Consider the following 7,003-nt stretch of genomic DNA (forward strand, 5'->3'; position numbering starts at 1 on the left):
TTTTCAACACACTTTTTGAGTTTGACGACCCATCCTTTTTCTTCCATCTCATTCGGCTCGATGTCAGTACCTTCCACAGTAATCTCCATCGTCATCGTGATACCACCACGGCCGTGGTGGACCGGCGACGGGGCCCCCTGGCCGCCCTCCTGGCCGTAGACGTCGCTAGGCTTAAAGAAGGCCTAGCGGAACGCAAAACGCGTCAGCACGAAAAACGATGATAAAATCCTCAAAAACGCACCCACACCCTGGAGTCTTGTATCCACGGGTTCCTCGAAACTTCGGGAACAGGATTCCACCACCAAATCAGGTGTCCATTGACTTCTACCGCCACAAAAGCAGACATTCGACGGAGCCGACGCGACACACGTCCGCACCTTCCGGCCCCCTGGCGGCCTTTCCTATTATGCAAAGAAAACTGCTTCCACTTCTTTGCTTTAGGTATAGTTGAACTCGGGGGAACATGAATGCCAGAACTCACTTCCAGCACTATAATATACAAAAACAGCTACAAAAAAAAGATGGAGATGGAGATGTTGCTGACAGCCTGTGAACATCTGAAAAAGCAAGCAAACAAGAAAAATCTGATGCGTCGTTGCCTTTTTAGCAAAAAAAAAAAAAAGCAGTAGAAAAGGTGCAACTTCTGCTTTTCTGTTTTTCTGCTAGATAGCTGTAGCTTAAGCAGCCGCACACCAATGAATAATGACACATTGTTACTGCAAATTTTTTTTATTGTAAAATATTCATTTGCAGGTTATGCTGAAGGGAGGAAGAAGTTCCTAGACATTAAGTCTTTTATTATTTAAGTTATGATGTCGAAAACACCAGTCATGTATTTTCATGTGCTGTTGTCAAATATGAACTCGGTTTTTACATGTACACCATGTCATTAATTTCCAAGTTACCGTATATATCCCGTGTAAAGGCCGCAGGTATTTTTTCAAGATTGGGTGAAAATTGGGGGTGCGAGCTATTACACAGAGAAAAAAAGAACTCAATCTTTTTAGAGTGCAGCTGTTAGGCGCCCGTTCCTGTGGGAAGCGTCGGCGTTGTCCCTTGTAACCGAGCGAATGAGCGCAGCGAAGGATGAAAGCAAACGCGGAGCACAGTGGGAGATGAAAGACGGCAATAGCGAAACAAAAGTGATTGTAAGGCCGAGCGTGCGTTTAACACTAGGCATGCGGCATGCGTCATTATAAGGCCCAATGACTGACAGCAGTGACGTGTTGTGCTCCCTTAAAAAGGACGGCCCAACCCAAGTTAACCCCTTGGCTTCTGCGCTCTCCGCGGCCGTTCCTGCCTGGTATTCCGCAGGCAAATGTTTCGTGTCAGCAGGCAGCATGGGGCGGTGTATGGAAATCGCAATAAAGTCCGCAAAAAACGTCAGAAGAACAAATCTTGCTTTATTCTGTTTGCAATGCTTCACTGCATCAACTCTTTTAGTACGATTTTCGTGTGTGAAAAGCTTTGAAGCACACAGGAATGTGAAGTGCAACTGCGCATTTTTTGCACTCCCATCGGCTCTCGGACTTTTTTGCCGTGTGCCTTGCAAACTAAGCACAGCCTTGCGGGATTCTCCTTTACTTTGGCAGGATCTGATGAGGAAAATGAGCCTACTCGGTGGCTCGCAGGCACATTGGTGTAGCCGTGACAGACTGGCTTGTTTGGTCGTGGTAAAGGGGCAGAGTGACTTTTTCGAAAGTGGCATCTGCAAGATTGACCTTTCAATCTGTGTAGTAGAACCACTTACTGGTTGCTTTTACAAATAAAGCATAGCTGTTATAAACAGAAATGTCCGTAATGTAAAAGAAGATTTTCTTGTAGCCTTTTGCATATCTTCTAATGATGTGAAAGGAAGCAAGTTGTTGGTCCTCGCGATCAATTCCTCCCATGCCTCGGTTGTAATCTAGTACAACTTGCGGTTTCAAAACTGTCAAGCCGTTTTGCCTACCCTTCTTGCCTGAATCTGTCACATTAGCTTCATTGTGCAAGGTTGAGAGCATAGTTACCTGCTTTTTATCTTGCCTTGTCAGAGCCATGATGCCTCGCGCAAAGAGAGCTTTGCATTGACCTTTTTTCATCTTGAGCTTCTTGAATTCTTTTGGCATTTTCTTGCGGTGTAGACGAACTGTACCCACTTTGTTTGAACCAGCTTCTTTGAGGTGAGGAAACAGTATCGCCGAAGTATACCAATTGTCCGTAAATATTGTGTGCTCATCAGGTAAGCGTTTTCCAACGAGGTCTAGAACAACGGTCTCACTGCGCAATAGCATATCTGTTGCTGATGTCTTCTCACTTTTTCCAGTGTAAATTGAGAAATTGAGGCAGTAGTCAATAGACGACTCACACAGTTTGTAGAATTTCACTCCAAATCTTGCTTGTTTTGAGGGGTTGAATTGCACATAGGACAGCCGACCGCGGAACTTAATCAGATTTTTGTCCACTGCAAGACTCTCTTCAGGGTGATACGCTGCACCAATGGACTTGAGTGTGTGATCGAGGACAAGCCATGTCTTCTAGAGCCTATCTTCACTTTGGGGAAGGCTGTTGTCGCAGAAATACATATACCATGATAGTGCCCAAAAACGATGCCTTGACATCACAGTGGCAAAAAATGGTGTGCTGATAACAAATTTTATTGACCAGTAAGAAGAATGCTAGTCTTCTTGACTCATCAGCACGCACAAGGTGAAGTAGGCTTTCATTTCATCTGGGGTTGCTTCATGCCATGAGGGGTTGGGATGCAAAAGCTGCTTGTCGCTTGCAAAGGCGTTTGTGTGCAATGCGATGATGTTCCAAATCTCCTCTCCAAGAAGCGCTTTGAACACTCCAAGAGCACTGCACCTACTTGACGCTCTATAGATTTCTTGATGCCTGGCTGACTGCTGAAAGGTGCTTGACAATTTTAGGTGGGAAGCACCTAAAATTGTCAAGCACCCTTCGTTGCATTAGTAGGACTTGCCAGCTCAAAACCAGCACGCACGTGTAGCATCTCTGGAAATTTTGTGGATACCCGTACGTTCTGATTGAAATCTCCCACAACTATCAGCGCATCCTTTCTAATCCAGGGCTGCAGTTCCCTCACAATTTTGCCCTAGCGCTGACGTTCTAGCTCCTCCTGTCGGCATCCTTGAGCAGTGGAAGCTTTCCGCTCCTACCTAAATGTCACGCGCACAGGCGTTCGTTCCGTTAAGCCCCTGATATATACAGCTACACGCGTTGGCGACGTCGCCACGAGCTGGGCAACGGACACAGTGTACTACAATTGGCACTGGCTTCTCTGACGCTACGCATTGCTATGCAACCGCGACGCGCTATTGCAACATTCTGCCTGCTGCGCGCGAGGAATGCTGGGATGCGTGGCTGGCACGGCTTGATGCTGCATGTGAAACCCGTTCCCCTCCACCACGGTGTGAGATATATACTCTACATATCTCCCATAGTGGCCTCCGCGCGGCGCTGCCGAGGAGGTGAGCGCCATCTGGATGGGGTTTACACAAGTAAGCCACCCGAGCGCGCCGCTGTTGTGGTAGAAATGCTGGAAAAGGAGTTTGTGTTTGAGTTTCCTCGTAAAAGAATAGATCTTTTCTCGTACATTCAAATTACAATCCAGCGCTATCATGTCTGTAGGTTGTGGTCAAGTCATACTTGACCATTTTTTTGACGGATTTCACTGAGAAATTCAATTTGTGTTCACTAACACTTTGTGCCACACGGAGGGCCTGCGCGGTCAGGGTGGTTAGGGATGATTTGCTTGTTCACTAACACCTTGCGCCATGCGGAGGGCCTGCGCGGTTGGAGTGGTTTGGGATGATTTTTTCCGCCACGGACGTCAACATCGACGCTGGATTTTCTGCGACACGGGGCTCTTAACGCTATTGCGTTAAAACAATCATTTTCTAAGCAACTGGCAGTTCACGGGCGAAAGCACTTTTGGCCTCTTCCGTTACGGCCGTGGTAGCCAATGGGTTAATGTTCGGCTCTCGCTCTACAAAGCTAAGCACAAAACTCGTCGCCGGGCACTGAACCCTTTCTTTCCCTTGTCATATGGGAACAATGGACTACGAAACCGAATGGAGCACGGAACTTTGTCGGTGTCTACACCGTTGGCGGCTTCTGCTGCCTCCGCATCTGATGCGGCCAGTGCGGCTGCGGGTGTCTCCTCCGAGCAAGTCTCGTTCACGCGTGCGCAACTCCCACTTGTCGTTTCGCCTCTGGCTCCTGGTTGTTTGGGCTTCAGTATGCCTACCGACGCGCATTCCTCGTTTTTGTTTACGTAAGCCGCGCCCAATGCCAGTTCCGTGTGGCTGCTTCTCATGTCGGCGAGTAGCTCCCAGTCTTCTTCAGAAAGCAGGCAATTGGCATCGGTAAGCTTGTCTGTTATTGCGCAAATTATCTGCACAACATAGGGGGCATTTACGAATGCTGTCTGCCTAAGGCTAAATGACAGAGCCACTATGGCCTTGACCGTTTCACCGAAAACTGAAACGAGCTCTTAATTTTGCCCAACGATTCCTGAGCTGCGTTCGGCCCAAGACTCTCTTTAATAATAGTGACCTCGCTGCCAGTATCGAGGATGGCGACTATGGGCATGCCGGCGCACTCTAGTTCAATCTCCTGTAGTTTAGATTTTCGTACCTCTCCAGACGACAACGGCAAGTTTACGCGAGCCATGAAAGCTCTGCTTTCATCATCTTTCGAGAAAACCATCGTCCGCTGCCGGCTCTACCGTGACACTTTTTGTGTGCGCGCCCGTTTTTCTGGTTTGTGCGCCGCATTTTGTACCGTTCGGGGGCACTCTTTTGCCTGGTGCCCTTCAGTTCAGCATATGTAACACGGTTGCCGTTTGCCGCTACTGTTAGCTTGTCATGGGGGGACCCTGTCCTGCAATGCTGGCACCATTTGTTGCCGTGTTGCACGGCCCTTGCCTTTGGCCTGCTCGAAAGTCTGTAAGACGCACGTGATCTCAGCCGGCCTTCGCGTAGACGTATGTATTCTAAACCTTCCGAGCTCAGGCTAGCCTTCATATGGTCGGCAACGACCAGCTGTATGACCTCGTCTTTTGTTTTTGTGCTCTCTCGAGCGCAAATAATAGTCGAAGTATGTCCCGACATGTGAAGCAAACTGCGCCCATGTTTCATCTTTCTTTTTGGCGGCCGTCTTGAATCGATCAAGATACTCTGAAGGAGTAAGCTTGAGTTCATTGAGGATGGCCACCTTAACCGCGTCTTAATCGCCGCACTCGTCCTCGCTGAGTCCGCGAAGCAAGTACTTCATCTGCTCCATAAGTGCTGGCTTTACCAAATGAATGCAACTTTCCGATGGTACGTCGTAGACAGTGAACACTCTCTCCCCCTCATCAAACCACAGTGGTACGTCTGCATCGCACGGAAGCTCGAGTCCTTTGAGGACTTTTCCGCACTGGGACGATAGGGTCTAGGCCTGAGCGCAGTCGGTCCCCTCCCCTGTCCGTGCGTCACTGGCTTGCAGACATGTAGCATGCCGTTTTGATGCTCATATAAGCAATTTCCCATGATTGCAGACAGTGAAGCAATAGATCTGGTCATGAAATCATTTATTTACAAGTGAGGAAAAAAAAATTGGGAAACTTTACCGCACACAAGGTTTCAGTGTTTGCCGTTTCTTCTCACTTAATTCCCTGCTGATTCACGCCTTTAAGCAAAAAGTGCATCCTTGTGAGGCAATAAAAACGTATAACTGATGCTGTCAGGGCAGCAGAATGGTCTCGGTAACCAATTTTTGACATATCACCAATTGACTGCAAAATCTCGGCCACAGCTTTGGCATGCAAGCGTGTTACACTGAATGTACGAGTGAGTTTGTTTTCAAGGGCGTTGACCAGCTTATAGAACGATTCCGAGGGATATAAAAGGCCCCCAAGGTGCCACTCTTTGGATGCCTGTGATGGAAGTTCTCTGGGGATATTGCCTTTATCGCTAATACATGCTGTTTTGCAGTCTTCACAATGTGTGGGCAAAACACGCCTTCTCGCCACATAACCTGCAATGTAATAGACTAGCCGTGCGTCACTGCGGTGCTCAACATAACTTTGGTGCCAACATAACAAACTGCCGAGTTCTCCTGCAATGCTTTGTCGGTCCTTGGGATCGCTCGAGCCCATTTGGCAAACGCTTGTTTGCAGGCAGGGGCACGGAAGAGAGATACTTTTCCTGAGGTTTTCCTGTACCCAGTATTCCATGCAGGCACAAAGCACCAATGCTCTGTCTTACTTTTCGCTGACGACTGCATCTCGCCCTCGAATGACGGAATGTCGTGAGGAACGCTCCAAAACAGGCGACGAGACCAAACTGACAGCGGAGGCACGGAGGCGCAGACCAGCGTGGCGTTACCGCGTCGCGAGCGGCAATGCCACATTCCCCCTGGTGGCATAGGTGTGCAAGGGGGTCGCGCGCGCCCGAAGGAAAACGCCGCTGGTATTCACACCTCCCCTTCTAGCCACCCTAATTCCGGCGCGTTGCTCGAAATTTTTGCCTGCGGGACCTTCCTCTGTCTCTTTCTCATCGGTTTGTCCCTCGACACTATGGAAAAGAAACTTTACCAGTGATCAAAATTGAGTGCACCAACGCTGCGAAAAGCTTGACAGAAAATTGTAAAGTTAAGTAAAAAATGGAACTGAGAAAATAGCAGCAAACAAAATTTGGTGTACTCAAGGATGGCTCCACGAATAAAGAGTGCTGCACTTTGCAAATAAATGCCTTAGAAAGCACAAGGTGAGTAGTCTTCATCACGTTTCTGTTGTTGGCGCCGCTTTGCTTGTTGCCAAAACCTGGCCGAGGCTGCATGCTTCTTCTCGGCATATCCTGGTTCAGCGAGAAGCTTTCTCTTCTGCCCTTCGCACACTCTTGGAGTTTTGTTCCAACTGAAGTTTGCAAAAAATGTTTGCAAAAAACTAGCTTGAGTATAGACGGTGTCATCCCATGAGGCCAGCAGCTCTGACCCTCAGGTAGATCTTGCACTACGT

At 48.4% G+C, this 7,003-nt stretch overlaps 1 pseudogene; it reads right to left on the reverse strand.

The window, feature by feature from the left end:
- Positions 1-1,323: 1,323 nt before the first annotated feature.
- LOC125944519 (piggyBac transposable element-derived protein 4-like) lies at positions 1,324-2,173 on the reverse strand (annotated as a pseudogene).
- Between the last annotated feature and the right edge of the window lie 4,830 nt (positions 2,174-7,003).

Source organism: Dermacentor silvarum, chromosome 3, assembly GCF_013339745.2.
Source record: "Dermacentor silvarum isolate Dsil-2018 chromosome 3, BIME_Dsil_1.4, whole genome shotgun sequence".
Taxonomy (NCBI): domain Eukaryota; kingdom Metazoa; phylum Arthropoda; class Arachnida; order Ixodida; family Ixodidae; genus Dermacentor; species Dermacentor silvarum.